Source organism: Lepisma saccharinum, chromosome 11 (genome assembly GCF_977018435.1).
Source record: "Lepisma saccharinum chromosome 11, izLepSacc3.1, whole genome shotgun sequence".
Lineage (NCBI taxonomy): Eukaryota > Metazoa > Arthropoda > Insecta > Zygentoma > Lepismatidae > Lepisma > Lepisma saccharinum.
This window is the reverse complement of record NC_139239.1, coordinates 70,884,042-70,910,551: the sequence shown is the minus strand read 5'-3', so window position 1 is coordinate 70,910,551 and position 26,510 is coordinate 70,884,042. Positions and strand designations below refer to the sequence as shown.

Genomic DNA, 26,510 nt, shown 5'->3' with positions numbered 1-26,510 from the left:
TTTCCTGTGATAGTGTAACAGACAAGATGCTTGTTTACTGATGCAAGTCTTGTGTCCAGAACAGTCTTATGAAATGTATTTGCTGTTGCGTAAGGTAACACGAAATAAGTACACCGTGTGCGAACTACCGAATCTGTGCAACGTTATACGTAAACAGGCGGAAAATTTTATTCATAAAATCATGTCACATTTGACAGTATTAGTCAAGAGAGACTCGTGGGACACTGTGTTAAGGTGCTGGACTAAATCCTTCGAATTTTTATACCTCGAAGAACAACAATTTCTAAGGAAGAGCAACAGTGATGATCTTTCTTATTTCTTTTAAATGCTTACACTTTCCTTTAATTGGGTTAAAAATAAATAAGAATATTGCTTGTATTTCTGTCATTGGCGTAGACCAGAGAGAGAGACAGACAGACAGATATTACAAAATAGTTCAAATAGTGCGAGCGCCATTAAAAAGTCATGATAATTCTATGTTGCATACTTAGAATTATTCATACAATAAAGAACATATCTAATTATGAGTTAACAAAATAACAATAATAAAGAGACATTTTCGCATCACGATTGCAGTTCGAAAAAGTCGGGACAGGGATTGAAAGTAACGCACTGTCCTGACTAAATCGGTAAATCGGACGGCTGCTAGCCTTGCATCAATGATTATAAAACTAAAACCACCCAATATTGCAGCTTGAAGACTTTTGCGCAAGAAACAGATTCATTTATCCAAGAGCAAAATTGAAATTTTTACACATTTCAAAAATCGACGATGTTATTTTCGTATTTATTTATTTATAGGTTCACATTTAAATATTTTAGGGTTCGAGGGGGTAGCATGGCCCACATGGCCACTCCCCTGGGTAATGACCTTACGTAGATAGTGGAAGAGAAATTTTGGAGAATCTTTCTATTAAATTTAGTATTTACATTCACCTTATGCTCAGAAAGATTATACCGTTTATTGACAATCGTGAACTTTTCGTTTAATAGATACTATTTGGTTTTAGACGACGGGAGGACATTTGTCGAATTTCCTTTCTTCCTCTTTTGAGAGAATATATACTTCTACAATAGCAATCGCGTTCGGAAACCGTGAAAAAAATGACTTGGTTTTCAAAGGCAGACAAGCTTGGTAGTCTAGCTTGCTCGCGATCAAAGTGACTCACTCACGCTATTCAAGGCCGCTTCTTATCGCAAAAGTGCTTCGATGAACAGTGTCTGCACCCAGCACGTTACAAGTGACCAGAGTCGAATTTTAAAGAGAATCTGAAGAATGGTAGATTTCATCAGAGGCGGCTAGGTAGGCACCAGCTCAACATGCAGTAGTTTAAGTGATAATTCCTGACAAACAAAAAACCGTATTGAATAATTATTGGGATAGTAATACGTGTATCCGCTCCTTTTTAACAATGTAAGCTCGAAGACAATCTGTATTCCATTTATTTATATTGGCAACTTGGTCAACCGGAGGTTATTTTATCGCCTTCGATGATCGAATTGTCTGATCGATTATTTTTTGTTTACCCAGGAACAGTAGCGTACGCAGGATTTCGTCAAGGGGGGGTTATTTCTAAAACTTTCTCCAAATTCACATTACCTTTGATTTATTATACTTTAATTAAATAATAATAATCACAATTAATTAATAATACTTATAATTAATTAATTAGCTGAATTACTACTAATAATACTACTAATACCACTACTACTATTATGTAGTAGAGATCTACATAAATATACCATTTATGAAAACAATAGAAAGAAATTACTTTCTAATCTTTCAATTTTTATCAAATCCTGGGAGCATTTTTTTGTTTTTGTTTTTGTTTTTTGTCTGGTTAACGAGGTGAGACATTTTAAGGGTGAAGAAAATCCATAAAACAAGAAAATATATTAAAATAAATTGAAAAAATTAAAGTATGGAACTCATCCAAGAAGCTGCGGTGGTCTGGTCGGTAGAGCATCTGACAATCACGCGGGAGATCCGGATTCGATTCCCGAAATTGGTTGGAATTTTTCCGGCTTCTTCCCCGCATAAATGTCCCCGATAATTCACATCTGGATTGTCTCACTGTTCTTACCAACAAAACATTTTCCAATAGTTAAGCTTATTGTCGTTTGAATAATTGTCTAGTCAACAAGGTGAGACATTTTAAAGAGAGACATTCAAACGTGCTGCGGTAAATAATACAATGGGAAGGCAGACTGGTGACTGTATTCTTGTCCGCCTAGCCTTTGTCTATACATTAGCCTCTAACAACGAACCAAGAACTTTCTTTAGTTAATTCTCATTGTTCACACAAAAAAAATACATGTTCGTTGAACACTGGCGTACCTAGAGGCATGGCCGATGGTTAGAGGAACATACTTTTGGTAAATAAAAAAGCAAAATTTCAGTATAAAAACAGAGTCAATTTCGGGTTCAAAAGCTATAAATAAAATGAAATTTCGCTGTTATAGCGGTGAAAAAGCGGTATATATAATAAAATTACATTTTGGTTTTAAAAATGTGAATATAATCCCAAATCCCAGATAGCATGTAAGTTAACTGCAAGTTAAATCGACATTCGATTTAACTTGCAGTTAACTTACGTGCTATCTGGGATTTGATTTAAAAACTGCACTATTACACAAAATAAACATATCCCTTCTAATAGCACATTCAATCATTACCAGAATATTAAGTTTATTCCTGTATAGAGGAGTCCATTTTTGCTTTACAAATATTTACAGCAAAATTAATCAATTTTCCGTGAATTGCATAACACACAGGATACTTCAGACTTCAGAAAGTGTCGCGTCGGTATATAAACGGTAAATTTCGTGTTTAAGAGTCTATTTCACATTTTGCAGTTCATTTCGCATCATTTCGTGACAAAACAGGGTAGGAAAATGCACCTCACACCTTTCAGAAACCTTAAAAATTAACATTGCAATGTGTTATTTCAAATTTCGTTTTCTTTTTGTCAAAAACGAAATATGCATGCCTCTACCGATGATGCTACAGCCCCTACCAAAATTTTGAGAAAATCAGAATTTTCAAATAAAAATCCGTTAATAACTTTAAAAAATCAAAATGTATAAATACGAAACCTCTTTTAAAGTGAGTCCCGATTACCATTTTTGTCTTTGAATACAATTTTAATAGACTGAAAAGATGCAAAAATACGAAATATTTTATTATGCATCCTGCCCTCCAAAACGAAGCCATGTGTTATCCACATTTACTATTCCGGCCCCTCCCCCCCAAAAAAAACTGCGTTCGCCAGAGTATTGAACATTGTTGCAACAGAAATACAAAACATTTATTTCTCTTTTAAATCATAGTTACCCTCATATTTCACTTTCAAGAACTTGTGCTTATTTTCAAGGCATCACTCTGAAAGACGCGTGTGCTTGGAATGCTGTGCTTTTCTCCATGCTACATGGAAATAATAATTCAAATTATTATTATTAGTGGTAGTAGTAGTAGATGTAGTAATAGTAATAGTATTGTCCCAGATCTTTGACTGTGGTAAATTGGCCATTGAAAATTTTTCCACAGCATTTTTCATAATATTTCACAAGCTCAGGGGGGGGGGGGGTTAAGTATTTAACCGCACGGTCACGGAGGAGGACTTTTCTTATCTTACCTTTGGCTAATCGCGACGATGAGGATGAATTATGAATATAAAAATAAAGAAGGTCACGCACAAAGTAGAGGACGATCTTCAACCTCTTGGGATGACGAGTTCAAGCCCTAAATATGAGGATTTCAACCTTAGACGACCTCAATTTCAAAATTATAAACAAAATGCCTACTTACACTAAATTTATCATCAAGGCCAAAATAGTTTGTAACTGTGAAACTACCCCTGAATACAAATTGACATTTTTTTTCCATGTGAGTAAGAATTCAATGTGTGGCATACAGACATAGATGATACCTTTTGAGAAACAATTAACTGTACCCTGTCCCAGCATCTCTGGAGCAAAGCCACGCATAACGGAAGAGAAGTGGGGAGAGGGAATCGAGTGGACAGAGCGAATCAGTGCACGCTGCTGGGAAGGCTGGTAACTGCAGTGGTTTTCCTCCCTCCACGCAATCCCATTCATCTCACGTGTTCATCGCTGCTCAGATACTTTTTTTCGTTCACCTGCTCCAGAGATAAGTGGGACAGAGTGTAGTTCGCAGACATGTAGCAAGTAAAGAAACTTATCCCAGAATGAAAATTCCACGTAGTTTTAAAACGTTTGTTTAAGCAATGAATGACTGGAAACGGATCACACATAATTCCCTTGCCAAAATCTAGTGGTCGAAAATTAATTTCAAGACATTTCATATCTATTCACCATATTCCAAGTTATAAGGAACTATTTCGTAGATGTTCATGAAACCGTTATAAAATTACAAATAAAATATATTCACAAGCTTAGATATACCAATACGAAGAAAGAAATTCAGAGTTAAATTTCAAATGCATGTGTATAAAGTAATTCTAGAAGTATTTAACTTCTTTTTTGCAGATAACGTTTACAATATTGAGGCGACAGAATAATTAGGAACTGTAGCTCCAAGAAAACAAAGGGCGTAGTGTATTGGTTAGAGTCCTTGAAAGCATTGCGGTCCCACGTTCGATCCTCCATACTAGATGTTCCTTAAAAAAGAATCCCTTCCATTAAACAAGACCATGGTAACATTATTTGTAAGAGCAGTATATAGTGACTGCATTGTTCTGCATATGAAATTTATAAAAACAATAATAAACAAATAAATGAATTGACACACGTTCAACGGGATATTTTTATATATAAGATCGTGAATTATGATACTCTAACGATAATTGTGTACTGCTTCAAAGACATTGACAAATATTAATGAAATAACTATTTATATGTGTGGCAATTCAGGACATGCTAATTTTACCCCTTTTCCCACTTGAGTTCAATGCAAGGATACCTCCGCAAATATCGAATGAAAAGTTCTCACCATGTGCAATTCTCCATTAAATGTTTTCGCCGAGTCTTACTACTTTCGTTTTCTTTGTTACAAACAATACTTGTTTGCACGTTACATGCAGGAGAGTTATCTACATTTCAAATTGGTCAGCTCCTTTTACCTTGCTTAAGGAGCGAAGGCTTGTAGGGTAGTGGCTACCGTTCAGATTTGTCAAGCTGATGGTCGTAGGTTCAAACCCTTCCGGTGGCAGAAAATTTTCGTAAGTTTTAGACATATCCCATTGTGTTCATTGTCCACGCCGTGTGAAACGGAATGAATCAGTTTGGAATTAACGATGGGGGGAGGGGAAATATTGAATTACAAAATCTCAATTTCAACGAACCGAGAAGTATAGAAAAATTGAATAATTCTTATAAATATTAAAAATTACGTTCATTTTTTTAGTGGTGTAATCGCAGCTAAAATCAAAGATCTTATATGGAAGATTTTAATTTGCTCTGAACTCAGCCAAAAGGCATTTCGCACCGATCTAATATATTCTCCAATACATTTCAAAATGTTATTGAATGTTTCATGTCGATAATTTGACCAATGCATCTATTCTTGATGCTCAGACGAAATTTTCTGCAACTACCTCTTCTCTCCAGTTCCTTCTCCTTCTTCTCTCCCCTCTTTCTGTTCTGCTTTTATCTCATATCGCCTTCCCTACTTTTCTCGCATCTTATCTCCATCCCACTCTTCTCCACTCCTCTTATCTCCTTTCCTGTCTTAGATTTCCGACTCCACTGCACTCTCTTTTTTCGTTCTTCTCTTTTTCTCTCCTTTACTCTACTCTCCACTTCCCTCTTCTCGTCTCCTCCTCTCCTCTCCTCTCCTCTCCTCTCGTTTTCCTCCTCTTTTCTCTTCTTTGTTCTTTTTTCCTCATCTCTCCTCGAATCGTTTTCCATTCTCCTCACTACATCTCCTCTCCACGTCTATCCTCTCTTTCTTCTCTCCTCTACTTTTCATCTTCTCCTTTCACTTTCTCTTTCTGCTCTCCTTCGTTTCCTCTCACCTCTTTTCCTTACTGTAGACTCATCAGCGATGAAATACTAGAAAACCTATTTTTTTTCTGTCAGAAAGAATTTTGTCATTTGCGATATAATATAAATATCTATTGTGTATGTGGCAACCCTGAAATTGAGCCTTACTCTGCACGCAACCCACCAACGGCTTGTGTAAATTGGGTTGCCTAGTTTAAAATGTCGTTGTCCTAAAACTTTTGAGAGACACTGTACAGGAAACCGTAAGTTCTAATGGTTTCTATTTGGTTCCGCAACAGTACCTGAACCTTTTTTCTCGTCCAATTTAAATTTGATCCAAGCTACGTATGTATTGGACCATATTTAAATTTATCCGGAAAGAAAGTTCCTGAACCATATATAAATTCATCCGAAAAAAAAAAAGGGTTCCTGAACCGTATGTAAATTCACCCGGAAAGAAATTTTCTGGACGGGAAATAAAATACTTTACAGATAAAAAATGTTCTTTACGGTCCAGAACCCATTTACGCTTGATGATTTTCTCTCCTGGACCGGAATTAAATTTATTTAGAATTCCGCGTGTAAGGGGTGACCTTCCACGTAGGCGCCCAAAAGTCAATCTCACTTCCACGTAGTACACTCTGGACTGCATTTTGCAGACGAACGAGGCTCTGGCGACTGGCACTATGGCCACTATAATTATGTGTGTTGTCCTGTATTTTGTCCTTATGGGTGCCGAGCGCCCCTTTACAGCCTCAGCTTTTAACGAAAGTCAGAATATTTTAATATTTTACTAACAAGACACTGCAATTATGATATTTTAGTTATGGTAAGGAGCTGAACACCGTATAATGTGTCGGGTGTAAAATAGCCTAAGTGCTGATGCACCCAAAATTTTAAATTCAAAATTCAAATATTTAGAATTCCTTGACCGTTAGTAACCCTGCACCGAAGTTCCTGTCATAAATGTCTGACTTTGGTGCCAACACAGAGACGTTTGGGGAGCAAGTGTTGGACGGGTATACTGAAGTAGAAGCAAATGCGACGTGTTTGTGTGTGTAAAGTGCGTGAAACCTAATTGTCGTGTGTCACACACCACGTTCATAATGACACGTGCACGAAATCCAATTTGCGGCCTCGTTCCAGAACAGACATCGCCCCTCGGGCATAATCATGCATTTTGACGATTCATCGACTCTCATATAGTGCCAGGCTTTTGTGTGTCTGCGAGCGCTGTGCGTCGATTTGAACCAGTGTGGAACAAACACAGCCTCCCCGAAGCTAGACACATTCTCAAATGTGTCACACGAGCTGCGAGGGGACCGATATAATAAGGTAATGTATTTCGCCAACTTTTTTAAAATTATTTTAACTGCTCCACGAGCGACATTGTTGCATTGTACTCATTCCACCCCTCCGTTTTACCTTTCAAATCAAAATTCAATACGAAGCTTTTGAGGGGAGGCGAAGGGAACAGTCGCCCACGGCGTCGAGCTTGCAAGAGAAGAGCAGTAGATGGAAAACAAGCGTCCATGGGAGTAGCCATAAAATTCTGTAGGGTGAGGGGTCAGGTCATTGATAAGACCTGAATCTAGAAATTATAGCAATAATAATTGTACAAGCTATTGTAAACTAATGTAAATAAGCCCATTTAATTCTGAATTATTATTATTATTATTAAGATTGCGGAGGCACTTAATCCTCTATATGATTGATTTTAGACAGTACAAATATTTTGCATATTTTTTTTCCATTTCAGGCAGCTAGTGTATTGAAATGTATAGTTTTTCTATTTCGTTATTAGCTTTTGCATACTTCGTCCAAAGAAAAGCTATAAAAGTTAGAGGGAAATTTTAGTTATGGAGTTTAGTTATGAAGTATGACCTTCACATAAAACACTATTTTTTGGAATTTTGAAAACTGTGGAATATTTATTCTTTGGCATAAATGCTAGAATATTAAAAGCATAACCTGGTTCCTTCATGTTACACTATTTTTTTTCGCTCTAACTCAGACTATACTTTGGTTAATCGGTAAAAGTTTACTATCCTTCGGACACCTCTAATTTTTTCGTTTCGTCAATTTTTGACATACGTACTTACGTATCTGATTCGCGGAACATTCCTGAAGGTGTATCAACGTTGTTTTAATGAAATTAATTGCAATTTTTCACATTACCAGTACGTCTTTCTGATAGGCCTTTTCGCTTGCCTGAGACGAACTAACCTAACCACGCGCCAATGGTTCGTGGGGCTAGCGCCAATGGTTGGCAATTATTTCCAATTTCTAGATCCTGATACTAACACGACACCAAATTTTAACTATGTTTCCTAACCTAACAGAACTACCCTAACCACGCGCCAATGGTTCGTGGGGCTAGCTATTCTCCGTCGGAGAATTAATTTTCAACGAACAACATGAATTTCAGCTATGAAACATTCCCACATCGCACAAAACACCTTCCCGATGTTCGACAATGCTACAGGAACTTATTACGGTAAGTAGTTTCTTCTGTAAAAATAAATAAATGTGTCCGAAGGATAGTAAACAAGTACCGGTTAATCTGCCCGAATACTAACTAACTAAAATCTCCACATTACATTTCCATGTTCTGTGCCTCTCCCAAATAAAAGTTCTACATCCGCATCTGTTTACGAGTCTGCCGCTTGTTCAAAAGTTTGCAACACTTCCTAACGGTGCCACGCCAGACTTCTCTTTATCAAGATCTGAATGAGCTCCGAGTGCAAAGACCTTCCAATTACGCACTCCCCACTGCGCAGATAACTCACAATCAGAAGAGAAAACTATCACATGTTTTCTGTGCCTCGTCGTAGCCGTGATCGTCTAGTGGTTAGGACATTGCGTTGTGGCCGCAATAACCCAGGTTCGAATCCTGGTCACGGCAATGGTAACATTGCCACGGCATGAGGCGGTACTTTTATTAAGTTCCACATTTTATTCAAATTCGTGACCTCATGTTTTTCTGCTGTTTTTTTTTTTTGCTGGAATATGCAATTTAAAAAAAATAGGTGCAATCAGTATGGTATTGTCTAGAATTTTTGAATCTTTGCAATTAGTATAATGGTATATTGAGCAGAAATCGAGCGTTTGTGAAAAAGTTGTGGGGTGTCGTAAAGCTTTGAAGATGGTGTTAGGGGTGAGTCTATAAATCGCAGAGATCGACGCACTATTAGTTGTTATCTTAACGACCTGATGAAGATAATTATTCTAAACTTTCCTCGCGGCTAAGTCAGTCCCAGAATTGACCAGCCTGATATCACGATGGAAAAATATGAACCTTTATTGGAAAATCCATTACGTTTTAATTAAACAATGTTCTTTCAACAATGTGTAAGATATAATTGTTCACATCATATCTTGGCTCTCACAGGAGAGGTACCGCGTAGAAGCTTAAGCGAGAAATGCAAGCTCGACCAGACTCGACCCAAGGTCTCCTTAGTTCAGCTATAGAGTAGCTATAATGCATTCTATAGCCCAGTCAATAAAGGACAAAAACGTCGAATGTTGGGAATAATTGCGTAAAAGCTGAATTTTACTTGTTAGAGCACTAGAGGAAAGTAATCAAAGTAGGACTCCCGTTTTGTTTTCATCCCTGGTGTCATTATGGCATATTATTTCTATTAGAAATTTAATAAAATGGGTTCTTTGATATGTTTCCTAACGTTTTGAGTGACGTAATCCACCTTAAAGCGCATGATGCTTTGCCAAGCATTTCTGTAAAAAGTGACGAAAAGTAACAACGGAGAAAAAGTGGCCAAAGTCCTTTAACAAGTTCCAAAAATTGGAAAAGACGCAAAGAAATGTAAATATATGATATGTAGTAAATGAATTACATTTATTGAGTTTGCATAAAGAATATAGATGTACAAAAGTAATATAATATAGACTACCAATATCCTAACTGCGTCAATCGCCCTTTCCATTTGTTGGACATCCCACCTTCTCCCACCTGCATTGCTTTCACAAGAACATCTGAAACAAGGACTTCACTAACGAGTAACGACCCTTTGCTTCAATTACAATTGTAATGTTAGGCATTCATTGAGGGGTCCTACTTAGGGCATTTTACTCGTGGAGTCTTATTGTTTATACAATAACACCACACGTATCTTCAAACAAACCATTACCATAATTTCAAAGTACAATACTTACTAGTGACTAAATTGTAACAAGATTGCTACTTATCTCTCTCTTAATTAGCAAAATTCCCACTGTTGTGCACTGATGTACAAAGTTTCATTCACACCAGAACAAGTCATGGAGGACTCAGCACCTGATACTTGCACGTTACTGTTTTATTAAACTCTAAAAACTCCACACTTGACGTTTCCACCCTATATCGGGGTCTTTCTCAGACGAAGAACTAAACTAGTTTCTAGTGTGTAATTCGTCAGTTACTGTAGTGTTTATGATCACTTATTTGTTCTAAAAAGTGGTTTAGTCAAATCAATATTCATGATAATTTTGGTGACCACCATGTAATTTCCTATTTTATTATTTTATTGTCTTGAGAGTAAATTGATTAAATTGTTAGAATATATATGGTTTCTATGATTAAAGTAAGTATGAGAAGATGGTGTTCCCGCATGATAAAATCCTGTAATGGCTTATGCTGCAGTTTTCGCTTCGAGTCTTTTCTGATTAGATCTTCATTCTCGTTGCATGCTCAGGTGCTTCGAATGAGTTCAGGAAACTTAGGTTTGGTAAAGGTGCCTCGTCGTAGCCGTGATCGTCTAGTGGTTAGGACATTGCGTTGTGGCCGCAATAACCCAGGTTCGAATCCTGGTCACGGCAATGGTAACGTTGCCACGGCATGAGGCATTTTGTTTTTTTATTTTGTTTTTTTATTTTTGAGAAATTTTACTAGGATATGTATGGTTTGTCTTTTATTTGCAGCAATATGCAAATGATTTTCTTTGACGTGCAATCAGGATATTTTGCAATACTGGTCATTAGTGTACTATTAAATTTAACAACAAACTGACCAAGAAGTGCTTTATGACAAAGTTGTGGTGAGTCGTGAAAATTTTGGTTGTTAGGGGTGAGTCGATAATCTCTGTGATCGGCCGCCTATTAGTTGCTTTTCTTAACTACCTGCAAAGACCTAACATTAATTGGAAAATCCATTACAATTTTAATTAAAATATGTTGTTTGGGCATAGTGGTCGGTTGTGTTAAATACAAGCGTTCACTTTCTGACTCGTGACCCTTCTTTATCTAAAGTTCTGTACATATTTCGAAATAATTTAATTTCGCTGGTAATTTTAAGATACGCGAAATTGTTCTAAAAGAGGAAAGGAACCTTGTGCGAGAAGTGTTTGCCTTGTCGTATCCGTGATCGTCTAATGGTTAAGATATTGCGTTGTGGCCGCAAGAACCCAGGTTCGAATCCTGGTAACGGCAAAGCTGACGTTGCCACGGCATGAGGCGATATGTCTTTTTATGCCTCCCATTTTATTCGGGTGTCACTAAGTTTTGTAATTATTCATCAATTACATTTTTCAGCTCCAAAGACGTTCTTAAAAACATATTCCTGCAAGTTATTCGGAAATTCTGTAGCTATACGGCCGAATAAAGTGAAAGGTGAGAAATGTGTTTATGATGTAAATTTCAAATGAAATATTTACAGAATAAATATTCGTATGGCCGCATTTCATAGTTCATGGGCTATCATATTGCCCTTCGAGTTCAAGTCACGGATGCATTGATGCTTGTTTTTTTTTTAAACATGAGTGGAAATTACTAGTGTACCTGAAAAATGTCCATTTTTTTAATATGGTGTCAGTAAGATGGCGTCCTTGGTTTTGCACACATTGTCGGAGTCTCAGAGTAAATCCGCCCATGACGTTTCGAGAGGCAGTCAAACGGTAGATTTCAGGAATGGTTGGCGGGCGTGGTTGTGGGTTATGAGAGTCGAGGGTGTGACTTTGGCATCTAGACATCTGGAAGCTTCAGTAGCGATGGAACGTTGGTCGAGTGTGCAGCGTGCGTTTGCTGTAAAGGCATATTACAAAAACTCGGATAGTTTTGTTGGAGCTCAACGCACTTTTCGTCGAGAGTTTCAGTTACCCCGGCGTGCTTCCGTGCCTTCTGCTAACGCTATCCGCCTTTGGGCGAGAACTTTTGAAGCCACTGCTAGCACAACAAAGAACAGAGGTGGTGTTGAAAAAACACGCCAGACCTGACTTTTTCTTTGGGGTTACCTCAAATCCAAAGTATTCAAGGACAACCCTCCAAGAACCAGGGATGATTTCAAGGAGCGAATTCGGCAAGAGACCCACAACATTCCTTTGGAGATGCTACGCAACGTCGTGGGCGGATTTACTCTGATACTCCGACAATGTGTGCAACACCAAGGACGTCATCTTACTGACACCATATTTAAAAAAAATGAACATTTTTCAGGTACACTAATAATTTCCACTCATGTACAGTACATTCATGTTAAAAAAATAATAATATTTGCTCTCTATTATTTGTGATTTTTTTAAATCCCCCCCTTTGACTGCCTCACCCTGTACTTAGTAATACCAGAATGTGAGAGGCAAGAACTTTTACACGCAGTTTTGCGGCATGCTATGAAAACACGGATTATTGTCACCTCGAGAGGCTTCCTGAAGCAAACTTAGATGTAAATTTTCGAAGTTTCTTTTGGAACAAATCCTAGATTAACATGACTATGCATTCATGCGATAAAACAATTTATTATGCAGCGTTCCGCCGCTACGTCGGACGTCAATCCACTATTTCTAAGTATCTTATATTTTGCGGCTGTTACCATAATCGAACTTTTATTAAGACAGGTACGAGAGAATACATACGAGAAGAAGAATAAACATTCACACGCGAACAGGTGTCGCATGAAGGGGCTCTAGCAAAGGTCGGCATTGAGCGCCTCTAGCGGAGAAAAACTCGAACTTCAGCCAGCACAGAAAATTGTGTTGTGACAACCAGAGCACCCAGGCTGGGAGGACAGCAGCGAGCTAGGGCAAAAACAAACCTGTTTATCTTGGTAAAGGTAGTTGCTAGCTTGCAGCTACATCATAAGCTCCAGGATAAATGTTTGTATCTAGTAGCCATGGGCGTCCGGAAGGCAGGGGGGCAAGGCGGAACATGCCCCCTTCGGAAAATGAAAGTCAACCATAAATTATGTATTTCACACATATAATTTCATTTTAGCCACAATAGTATGCGTTAATTATTGAATTACCGAAATTCAAATTTAAGCAATGCTTTTTTAGGGAACCACTCTTTTGGGGGAAAATGTGACTTGCTTGCCCCTCCACTGGAAAAAAATACCTTCCTTGCCCCTCCCTGGAAAAAATCCTGCGGATGTCCATGCTAGTAGCGTAACTAACAAGCCCTACGCCCTCCCCGCAACTTTTAGTTGTGCACCCCTACACGTTAAAAAAATGAAATTAAAGTGCTCCCCTGTGCTTAGCACCACGCCATGAAGGTTAACGCCCCACACTTTCTTGATCCGGTCGTGAGTGGGGGTGATGTGATCAGCATCACACCCCTGACCGCCTTTACCCCCCCCCCCCCCCCCCAGGGTTTACCCCAGGTTCCCACGTCATTCAACGCTGGGTGGGCGCCGGGGCCGCTTCCAACGTTAGAAAAGTTACCGGATTTGAGCCAGCCGGGGATCGAACACAGGACCTTTAGCATGGTAGTCAGACGCGTTACCGACTTTTTTTTATAATATATAAATAAAAAGGAATACCCTTACGTGGTTGGTGGTATCCCCAGTCATTCACACTTTTTCAACTTTTACACTTTTCAATTTTTTACAGTATTCTCAGTTTTTCACGTTTGGACAAACACAAATACCCATGCCTTACCCGGGACTCGCACCCGGAACCCCTGGCGTTGCAGCAAGCTATGTTAACCACTCCGCCACGGAGGTCGACGCCTGAGCCACCGCGGCCACGTTTTTTTTTTTTTAAAAAAAAAAAGGCTTTGCTTTCTAAAATATTAATTCTCACCTACATTTACATTAGCATATACAAACATAAAAATGCATACATGAAATTTGAATCGTGTAAACACTGTTACGAAAGGTTAAGACAACAAACTGTAAAATAATATATATTATAATTATGTATGAAAATATATGATTTTTGAGAAGTTAGTCATACCTCGCTACAAGGGCTACTTTTAATGCCAATTTGAAGTCAGATAAGCTATTCTGGAGTGGACACTCAAAGTGGAATCTGAACTTCCACCAGAAAACGAACCCACTTCACTTTGATTATAATGTGATAACATTGATATAGATTTTTGTAGTTCTTAGTTATTTGTATTAACAATGGTTTCAAAAAGAGATAAACTTGAGAATTAATTTCATCAGGTGGAACTGCCATAAAAAAAGGAAGTATTGTTTTCTTGCCTTGTGTCCATCGTTTAACGTTATTGTCTTTAACAAACAAGTCCGGGATTTGATTTTCCGGTGTCGACTTTTTTTATTAAGTTACGAGTAAATCTAATCCAGATTAATGTATGTGGAAATCACTTTCTACTTTTCTAGTGATTAATATTTTCTGTTTGCAGATGTCGTCGAGGCATAAAAATGTAATATGTCGGTTGAAAATATATTTTAACGCCGAAAGGAAAACTTTTGTGAACTATCGGTCTTTCTTAATTTATCATTCTTACTGCGGCTCCCCCCCGCACCGCGGGGGCTGCAGAGGTGTTATTTACGCCACTGTTTTTATCACAGTTAGGCATCTATAATCGTGAATCTCTGTGTCAGTAGCACAACTACAACATAAATATACCCTAAGAGTGTATTCATTTATTTTCTGTTCATGTTTTCCGCGGAAATTGGACACACAGTTCCTGTACTGGCTGAATCCATCACCAATTGGATCATCCCTCAGAGGTGAGCGTTCCAGAAGATATTAAGACATCAACTCCTCTTCCATGCAATACACAATTTCAACTGCTCATTTGCAGGCTAACGAGGCTCTGGACCGACGATAAGGATAACCATATGGAGGGGTTGGGCCGGGGTGGGTTCTAAGTTTGGTCCAGTTCTGTATTCTTATGTATGGTTCTATATATCATTAGCTTTTGTATTTTGTACGAAGATTTCAATTGTAGTCCTAGCAAGGAGTTGATTGATTCTTCTTTTAAGTCTTAAGGGGGTTTACTGAATTAATTGAATTATAAGTCGTTGGATGATTTATCTTGGAAACGACAAAGCAGGACTGGATTCAAGGTATCGACGTTATTCAATAACAATGTTGCGACGAGTCTCCCCGATGACATAGTAGTAAAGTAGCAACTTATAATCAAGAGTTCCCGGGTTGAATTGGTGGAGGCAGATAATGGTTCGAATTTCACTTTAAACTGTAAGTCCAGTGTCGATTAGCCTTTCTGTGCAAAGACGGACTTAAATAACAAAACTCAACGTTCTGGCAACGAAGCGAATGCAATGGTTCCCTATCTATTTTAATTCGTTGACCCATCGCCCCACTTAATTGCAGAATTTCTTCTTCTTCTTAATTAGACGTTATAATTCTCTGTTGGTCATGGAAATCTTATACAACAGCTTCTTATCCTCTGCTTTCTTTCTCCAATTGTAAACTTTCTCCTTACGTTTTCTTCTACATTTTCTTCTCGTGTCTTTCTTGGTCATCCTCTTGGGCTGAATATAAATGGTTTTCACTTTGTTATTCTTTTGACGATTTGAACTTCTTCCATTCTTTTAATATGACCAATTCAGCCGGTTCTCCGCGATATGATTTCATTAACTGATTAATTTGCTTGACTTTACTTCAATTTTCTACCACTTTTGGTTAATCGCGAAGATGGATGAAAGGTGATATGAAACTAATCAAAGAACAGTCACAAACACAAATGGACAACACACAATACAGGCTCCCCAGAGGAATATTCTGGCTGCGAGTCCAGTTCCCAGAGCCTCTTTAATCTGCAAGAATTCAGTTCAGGGTGTACTATATGGAAGTAAGGTTGACATTTGGGAGTCATTAGAAATAGTCATCCCTTACACATCGGGATCTGGTTTCTCTCACTATGTTATTCTGTTTTATCGATACATCTATTTCAATTTTTATCTTCAGTACCTGGCAGGTGTCTGGTAGAGTTTGAATGTAAATGGGTTGGGAGCTTGTATGGATCAACATGCAGACAATGAAGCATGTGGGGGATGCTTATGCAAATCCTCCTAGCTGGGGGATGCTTGACTCACATTTTCTCAACTGGGGGAGGATAGGATCCACTTCGAGCACTACATGTATATATGTGGCTAGTCGAAAGTTAGGAGTTTTGACATTTTGTGCGAGTAGTCCAAACTTCTCTTCCCGGTGGGAGCCACCCACCCCCACCCCAAAGTTCGGTGTTGACCCAGTATCATGAGGACAATTGGGAAGATCCTTGAAAAGAAAAATTGCGGTCTCAATCGGCGATGGGACTCGATGCGTTGACCAAGCGCCACTTAATAGAAAAAGACAACTGCAGACCCTAACCTTCAAAATACTATTGCGACATGGAGAAGAAGAACTTATATGTATGTATGTATATGTGTGTGGTTACATTTCTCTACCATATTGTACTCCGTCGAAATTTTGGATTCCAATCTAACTAAAATTAATTATTGGAAACAAATAAATTATCAAAACAACTGGACAAAACAATACGCTTTTTTCGTAGCAAGAAAGTATTGTGAAAAGCAGAGACTATAACAGAAATGCTTTGAAGAACAATGTACAACTTTAGTCAACCCAAATCACTCACTGATTACTCAGGAGACCAGGGACTGAGCAGCAAGGTCATGGAATGGTTAACTCCATATTTACAGCTTCCCCAAGGTTAACCACAGCAAGTTATGGGTTTCCAACCGTGACGCTGAAACCGCACCATGATAAATCCAAGGGTAATTTGATTAAGGAGTTGGTACCTTCAATCCTCATTTGCCCGGTTAATATAGTTTTCGGATCCGTAAATATTTATCTCTCGAGCTGTGTCTGAACTTTCGCACGGTTTGCCTATTGAATATCTACCGTGCGTCCATTTCGATCTGCAGCCGAGAGATCGGGAGAAGCGTGGCGGGCGGCACTGACGGAGATGCCGACATTTCCGGCCTGAAATGCCCGCTTATTTTTATGGACATATGCAGACATTTATATAAATATTGCAAAACGAGCACTAACCTGTGTTATAAGAGTATGGTTTTAATTTTAGTAGCTTAGTGGCTGTATGTGCCGATGATTTTGACACGCCCACCTCTTGTGAAACACGGCGTAGAGGTTTGTTTGGAGAACGTTCTAACGCTGCACCAATATCATCGAGTTTTGCTACGGTTAGAATCCGTCGTTTTTGCTTAGGTGTTTTAAAATTTAACGATACAGTTTCTCGTAATTTAAGGACAAGATGTCTAACCGTATCTCTGTGTGGAGTTGAAACGCATGGACATTTCTGTACAAATTACCTACACACGTCTCGACACGAGTTTGTTTTCACGTAGGTACGTGTCATACATAAAAAAATCTTTGTTCTAACGTGAATCTTGCGGCTGGCATTCCAATCGTCTCACTGACACGTCACACATACACACTACAATAACACAAACAAGTAACTACAAGTAACCAAGAATAACACTCTTGCGCAGAGTACGAAATTAACACGCTCTTGGTTTACATTGCTCGCCACTATATTTACAACTCTGTCTTCATCTAGTCGCGAAGGAACAAAAAACTCGAGCTCGGAGATTTCGGATTGCAAGGAAGCTCACGAACACTATTGACTTTTAACGGTTTCTTCTACAGCGTAATCTTGATACAGTGTTGCACATTCAAAACCTCCAAACGATCCCCATCGGCACAAAACTCTTTCAAGGATATAAACTTAAGCAGGACGTTACTGGTCAAAACTATGATTAAAATGTTTTATTATCTGTGGCTCTTAACATCGTTTCTAAAGCGTATTTTTTTGTGTATATAAGAGCAGAACTTGGATGAATTACAGAAGAACTTTTGCGTGTTATAACACAGGTTAGTGCTCGTTTTGCAATATTTATATAAATGTCTGCATATGTCTATAAAAATAAGCGGGCATTACAGGCCGCAAATGTCGGCATCTCCGTCAGCGCCGCCCGCCAAGCTTCTCCCGATCTCTCGGCTGCAGATCGAAATGAACGCACGGTAGTAGCAGCAGTGCCTTCTTTCTCAAATAGGAATCTGTTCTCCATTTCAAGTGTACCTAGAAAATATCAGTTAAAAGTTTATAATACAGGGTGTTGATAAAGTCCCGGCACCATTGCAAAAAACATAGTTCGGAAACTACATGTAATAGAACAATGCTGTTGATTGCAAAAGGAGCTAAAACTCTCCACGTTTATATGCCGTACACCTCAATGTGCATCCCTCTAGTTTCTCTCAGAACATGAAGGCGGTAATCCACTTCTGCCCATACACGCCCCAGCATATCCCCAGTAACAGTTAGGATACTCTCTGTTATTCTTCTTCGAAGAGTAGCAATATCTGGAACAACAGTGCGGTAAACACGTTCTTTGACATACCCCCAGAAGAATAAATCCAAGGATGTGATATCAGGAGAGCGGTGGCCAGGGAATATAATGTAGTGGTACCGGTACTTTATGAACACCCTGTACTTCAATGGAACAATGTGTTACCTATGCCTGCCTATCATGAATATTAAAATAGAAAAATGAAGAACAACTGTTAATTATTGAAAGAAAAAAATTCAGAAAGTATTTGGACCAAGTAAGTATCTTTTAGTTAAATCCACTGTATGCACAGAAAGGCTAATCTGGACTGGAACTTCAGTTTAAAGTGGGATTCGAATCACTATGTTTATATGAAGTTCTTTTTTCTGGCGGTAGGCTGTGCTGGCATCTTTTGATAGGTGGAGATAAAACTAACAACATTTTATTTTAATGATATATATATATATATACAGGGTGGCTCAATAAGTCACTTAACACCCCCAGTACAAGACCATGGGGGAACCACATTGACGCCACCCACACGGTCGGCGGCCATCTTGATGTCCGCCATCTTGAATTCAACTTCAGAATTTTAAATGGGAAGGGGATCGTGCGACATATCAAAATGGGCTAGAATTTCACGAGAAATGCAATGGTGAAGGTTTTTTTTTTCGACGTATCTTTCACCAGTAAAACGTTATGACTGAATTCTTGTACCAATTAGCTCCTTTTCGAGGTGTTAGAAAAATGCCTTCAAATTTGTTTAGCGCTTCGGCAACGAAGCAACATATAATCTGATCCGTTAATACTATTTCCTATAAAAATTTGCAAAACAGGGAACTGCACACAATGGCACTTTACAATACACACATGAAAGTTTTGTCCTTTTGTCTTTTTTCTTTGTTGAACATAGTCTGCATCTTCTGAATTTTTCCAGTCCTTCTGGCAAATGCTGCCCTACATTACAGAATCTCACTTCTTCTTGAACTCCCAATGTTTTGCCAGTCAGATGCTTGTTTTTATTTAAGAAGTTTGGAAAAACAGCATATTTCCTTGATGTGAAATCCTTTACAAGATATCTAGATACTGCTAGATTGAAAGAAAGATGAGTGTGCGCATTTGCATTTCCTTGCTCAGCAATTTTGTGCATAATATAACTATTCACAAGAGCAGCATCTAACAGAAAGGAATAACAGAGGGAAAGCCTTCTTCAACAGCAGCAGCCTCATCAATATCTAAATTTCCTTCAGCCTCTGAATCACTGGGACAATCTGGGAGTGAAAACAGGATACCCAGGAGCTCTTCATTATTGCAGCATTTGGCCGACATCTGGAGAAAAAATTATTTATGCCATTAGTAACATGATATAATTATTATCAACTAAAACATTTATGTATTCATAAACATATTCATAAATCAGAGCAGTGATGTGCTAAAGAGTAAGGGGGGGGGTCATAACACCATTGGTCCCGGGTTCGATACGCGGTGGAGGCACATAGTGCTTCGGATCCCACTTTAAACTGTAGGTCCAGTCCCGATTAGCCTTACTGTGCATAAAGTGGTCTTAAAACACCAATTCAATCAATCAATCAATCATAACACACCATTAGCCAGAAATCCTAATAAGCAAAATATCTTGGGGAGTTTGTGTTCTGTGACTTGTCTACGTGTGTCATTGCCTCCTCATTATTATCATCCTCACCATCGCGATTAGCCAAAAGTGTCAAAAAACGACGTTAAGTACACAAAATTAAATTTAATTACTTTATACTGTCTATAATTTTTTATCTGTTATAGGCAAATATAGTAAAACATGTATATGAGACGCAGTTGTATCTGTAGTACACTTTACTTGATTTTCCGCCACTAATCTAAAGAAAAAACATTGACTTCAATTGTAAAATCACTTCCCCCGTGGGCAGTGGGAAGCATTCTCCCACCAGCATGTGCTTCGCAAAACGAAATTTCTGGAAGCACATTCCACTCAATTTGAGAAACGTTACCCAAACATCTAACTGAAAGATCACACCTACATGTAGCAATCTAAGAAGAATTCAACATATGAACATACCTTGAAAAATAAGATCTTCTCCCTGAAGGCTCTATGTGATTGGCATAGAGCAATATCTGATGCATTCACTGCTGCAGTCACCAAACAAAGCAACAAAGCAGGATCAGTTTCTTAGAAGTTCCAGCAGACGGCAGCACGTAGCACAATATGGGAAATATTTTCCCACTAACCTTTGTAGACGAAGAAAACTGGTGGGAACTATATTCCCTTTGCCCGTTAAAGGGTTGCATAATAAAGATAAATAGATTCTGAATCTATATGTTAAAATGTAAGTCCTGAGTTTTGTTCTTATACTGCAAATCTTAATGTTTTCCCGTGCCCTGAGAGGTGTCATTCGTATACCAATATAGAGTTTTCATGTTGCTCGTTCTCAATTTGTATTGAGATCAACATATTCTTATGGCTATTAATATCCTATGGTTGAACCCGGCACGACCGTGTCAATAATTTGGCCCAAATTATATATATATATAAATACGTGTGTGTGTGTGTGCGCGTGCGTGCGTACATGGATGCAGGATCACTTATGAATATACCACAATATGTTTAATAGTACTTATGATGAACACAGTCACAAAGCAACTGGAATAGTACCAGATACCTTTCTACTCAGAGAAAAAGCACTGGCAGAAGGTGATGCTGGGCGGAGTCCATAAACCACAATTACACATGTAATGTATTCTAGAATTGTAACGGTTATTACTTTATTCCTATTTTTACTTTAAGCTCCACCGGCAGAAAAGCCTACAGCACAATTGAGCTGATGAGAACACAGCGCATTGCATTCCTCGGCAGCACAATTGAGCAGATGAACCCACGGCGTAGAAGAGACCGCAGCCCATGTTCCAGACGGGTCTACGACCAAGGTAAGGTAAACAAGGTAAGTACAATATCTTTTCAGCTTTGCATCCATTTTGCACTATGATTGTATTGTGTTCTCCTTGCAGCTGCCAGGTTGTCTTTCAATCTGCTTCATTTACTCCGAAATCCGCAATTTGACGATTGTCCTCGAAAGAACCGTTGTAGTGAATTCGATATATATATATATAAGGTTCGGGAGTGGCTGGTGACCGGGTCTGCCCTGCCTCACCTGGCACCAGGAAGCCAGCACCTCGTTGATTGGTGGGGACGTCCTTGCACCATGGTAGGCCCTTCCAAATTGGTGGATGGAACTTGGAGAGGTTGCAGTCCATATGGGGGACAGAGGCTCAACCTTTTCATTTCATATCTTAATCCCTGGATTTTTTTCCAGCGTGCCTGTAACGGGTTGATGTCCTGGATGAGAAGAAATGGAAAACGGCGAATTGATTGTTGTGTGATATGTTGGTTCATGTGGATGCAGAGGAGAGCAGCGGGCAGCAGCAGATGTGATGAATGGATAGGAACGGATGAGAGGTGAATTCACGGCATACATGAAGGTAAGAGTGGGCAGGCCATGTGGCACGAATGGGAATGAAAGAATACTTGACAGGATTCTTGTTGGTAAACCTGATGGTAAGAGACCTGTAGGAAGGCCAAGACGAAGATGGAAGGATAATGTTGAGATGGACCTAAAGGAAAACAGTATAAAGATCTTGCTCGGGAAAGGGACAGATGAAGGCCTGTGTTGCTGCAGGCATGAACCTTCGGGTTTAAGAATGCTAGAGAGTTAGTTGGTTAGCTTTAGCGTTCACTTTGTTATCCAGCGTGATGTGAGTTAAATATCTTGGAACGTTTATCCATTTGTTTCTTTAATATGTCCCGGTCATGGAAACCTGCAACAACTACTGGTGTGGTCAGCACGACGAACCCCGTCACCCCGTAACTGGTTGGATGTTCCTACATCTCGGCAGGTGGGAGTGAGACCGGCAGTCGGTAGGTAGGCCTAGCCCTCACGGGCTGTTGAGCCACGGGTTATTATATTATTTATTTACCTTTGTTGTAGGTGATGCTGTGTGGGCCCATAAATCAAAATTATACGTATAAATACGGTATATTCTAGAATAGTAACTATTATTACTTTATTACTATTTTTACTTTAGAGTCGACAACATAGTTGAGCAGATGAGCGCATAAGACTTCACGGCGCAGAGGACTCCGAGGCAGAGTTCATCATTTGATGATTCTATAGGTGAGAATAATGATAATAAAATTTTATTTTAACGAATCAAATATGTGTGTGCAAATGCATGGATGACCATTTATGAATGTACCACAATATTTTCAATTGTTCTTGTGATAACAAATGAAATTGAAAATTGATATATATATAACACTTTAGAGTCGGCTCCGTGGCGGAATGTTTAGCATATCGTACTACGACTGGAGGAATGCCGAGTTCGAATCTCTGGCTGGGCATGGGTGTTTTTTATGAGTGTTCCTTCATCAATTTAATCATATCATCCTTCATCCCCCACCTTAGCGATTAGCCAAAAGTGACAGAAAAGCGAAGAAAAATAAACCAAATCAATCAATCAAACACTTCAGAAAATTAGAAGAAAATTCCAAGGATGATAGAGGCTTTTCTGCCACTTTTTGGCAAATCGCGGCAATGAGGATAAGTTGCGATTAGATGAGACTAATGAAGAGACAGTCACAAAGAACAGCCCCCCCCCCCCCCGCTTTCATGAAGGACTGCCTTATCATGGCGAGGGAAGCATGAAGTGCATTCACCCGCAATCTCATCTCTCCCATCTTTTATATCATCGTCGTTTTCAGCTCATCCGGTTTTAACGTTTTCAGTTCTTCTTTCGTTTAGTTGCTCGTCCCTCTCCGTCCTCACGGCGCAAAGGCCTTTCCTCAAAGGCAGCCAAAATCCACAACCTCTCTTTCGCGTAGTACACTCTGAAACCGCACGGTTACTTGAGTCTTCGATGCCTGGACTCCAGGCAATGCTGCCACATGAAGAGAATTTTCCCTTTCAAGTCAGAAAACGAGAATTTGATTAAAAATACCAATACATCAGAATGTTATATGATATGCATATTTTTTTGCTGTTATCTCTTATTTCCACTCCTTTGAGTATATGTTCATTTCTATTTCTATTTTACTAATATTCTGTCCCTTTTCTGCATCCTTGGTTAATAACAACGATGAGGATGAATGATGAGTTCTTGAAAAGGGAAATGGGTGTACGTTGTAATCAAGAGGTTGAGGCACATAGAGGGTTCAATCTCGATTAGCCTTTCTGTGCATAAAGTGAACATATAAAATAACTCAACCAAACAAACAATTGTATATTCATGCCTAAGCAAGGTTCGAACCTGGTGCATTTGGTCTGGTACAGATGAGGCTTTGTTATGTGCATGCATGTATGCATATGGTTCATTTGTTTAATGTTCTACACATCTACGATTATGTTCCACGAGAGTACTATTTATTTATTCTGCTATTACTTAATAATAATAATACCTAATAATAATATATGATTTGTTTAGATGAAGGGGCAAAATGACCAAAAAAGGGAAATTGTGCCTTCAGGTTGTTGCAACACTGTTCGCAGCCTATATAATCCACCGCTGATTTGTGTGTCGTTCCTCTGTGTGGCACTTGGAAGCCTTAGTTCTTATCAGTGACGTAGGAGGCTAGTGTTTTGCTCCCCTCCTTATACAGATTTGAGTTTTCACGAAGGGGGGGGGGGAGGGAATTAATTTTTTTAAGTCTTACTGATGGTGAGTTCACCTCCAGAGTATTTATTGTTGGAGCATCCATGATGATTTTTTAAACAACACATTGTAAACAAGGAACGCCAATTCCCTGACCGGAACACGAACGCAGGAACGTCAGTGGATCAATGGTTGATCACGTAATGCAAGAATTATGTTCATGATCAAGGACGACGCAGTGTATACTTTATTACATACTGCTGGACAATGAAAACCGGACACTTTAATATTTGACATCTGAATTGCAATAACAGCTCGCAGGTATATTACAGAATGTTCGGCAGATCATGTAGTGCCATATGCACCATTCATAGGCTCGGACTTGGTTTATGCATTCGTACTTAATTCAGTTTCTGCAACATTTAGTTAGCCCTTGTACCAGAGCTTTTATCGACCCATTGCGTTATCACAAAAAATGCAAGTGTCCGGTTTTTTTTGTCCAGCAGTATATGTGAATGAACTAATTCCAACATAATAATAAACGTTTAGAATACACCACAAGGCAATTGATAGACGAATATGAAAAACGTGGATAAAATTACACAACGAAAAATCTTCGTACAAGGCAACATGGGCGTATCCATAATAGTGTTGCCCACGAGACGAGACTTTGGCCTGTCTCGTCTCCTGGAGTCTCGTGGAAATGCTGTCTCGTTTCGAAAATATTCGTTTGTCTTATGACACATGGTCAATCTTGTCTCTTCTCGAATTTTTAAAAGCCTGTCCCGTCTCGTCCCGTGGGCAACACTAATCCATAATGGGCATATATGTGTATACAATTGTAAAATGCTAGAATAGGTGTTTTGTGCAGCGGTGCGTCTCTGGGAGTTTTGTGTAGACGTGCAGGGTGGTCATTTGGAATAAGGCTCAGCGCAACCTGTGATTGATTATGTGTCACTCTGAGGTTGGGTTTACATTATCTGTAGAAGTTTTGATAGATTACGCGTTGCTAAGTGTAAGTGTTAGGTTTTCCATTCTCATTATTGGTTTGATTCTAATATCTGTTTTTCACAGAAATGGATCGAAACTTTATAATCACCCGGTAGAGTACTGACATGCGAGAGAACCGGGATTTATCCCCACCTGTTTAAGCGGCTCCAGCGCCCACCCAGCGTCGTATAAAGTGGGTACCTAGAGGACACACTCGGGGAGTATAGGCGGACAGGGGGCGTGATGCTTATCACATCATCCCCCACCTTCTGTCGTGATCAAGAAAGAGTGGGGCCTTAACTCCAGCCCCCCTATACGCCTTTATGACGTGGTGCAAAGCACAACGTAGAACTTTACTTTTTACTTTTTTTTTGTTTTCCAAATTTGAATTGTCCTTTCTGGATAAGTGTTTGTCCTGGAAGAAGAATTTTGTTTGCCTCTTGTGAAAAAGTCTGGATACGCCCATGCAAGGCATTAAGGGAAGATGATAAAGGAATCTTTGAATAGTGTGAGCACATGTAGAATCCAAATTAGAACAAAGTACAACTGATAACCTAGTTCCACAATAAAATAAATAAATAAATATATAAATAATAAATATATATATATATATATATATATATATATATATATATATATATAATCCTCGAAGAGATGCATTTGACCCTTCCCCTTAAGAACATATAGTATTCGCATTAAGAAGAAAGGCCGGGGCCCGTGGCGGAGTGGTTATCACATAGCGCTACGACGCCTTGGGTCCCGGGTTCGAATCCCGGCTTGGGCATAGATGTTTGTCAGTGTCTATTCATGAGTTTCATCAATCATCCCTATCTTCGCAAATTATTCAAAAGTGGCACAAGAACCGAAGTAAAATAAATCAAATCAATCAATCAATCATCATATCATATAATCACTCATCCCCATCTTTACAATTAGCCAATTGTTTTAGCCAAAAGTGGCACAAAAGCGAAGTAAAATAAAGCAAATCAAAAAGGAAATGGGGTGGGGTTCAAAGTTTAACATTAAAATGTAACACAATACGTCAGATGTGAGTAAATACACTATTTTTGAGAATGCTAAAAGGGGGGTTTGATGTAAAACAGAAAACTTAGTATCCCTAACAATGGAACATTGAATACTTAGATCGAGGCGAATGAAATATTAACTCAGTATGACACTTGTGTAGTTTTAAACTTTGTCATACATTTACTGTTCTGCACCAGCGTAATACGATGACCACTCCGGATCAGAAGGTTGAGAGCCCCAATTCACGCAGCGAGTTTTCCGGAAAGTTTGCTGTGCCAGTTCGACCCTACATTAGTATCTTGTTCTGTTTACAATCCTCCGCTTCGTTAGCAAGTTCGACAACTTCCCCTTGCAGAGGTGAACAAAGTCTTTGTCAAAATTATCG

General features: G+C 38.9%; 1 protein-coding gene and 2 non-coding genes across 3 annotated transcripts in view; 2 read left to right on the top strand and 1 right to left on the bottom strand.

Moving 5' to 3' along the window:
* The window catches only part of LOC145995068 (allatostatin-A receptor-like), a 153,612-nt gene that overhangs the window by 64,887 nt on the left and 62,215 nt on the right, over positions 1-26,510 (bottom strand). The window lies entirely within an intron of this gene.
* Positions 8,798-8,869, top strand: TRNAH-GUG (transfer RNA histidin (anticodon GUG)). The gene has a single exon. It is a non-coding gene; the product is annotated as a tRNA-His (tRNA).
* On the top strand, positions 10,708-10,779 carry TRNAH-GUG (transfer RNA histidin (anticodon GUG)). The gene has a single exon. It is a non-coding gene; the product is annotated as a tRNA-His (tRNA).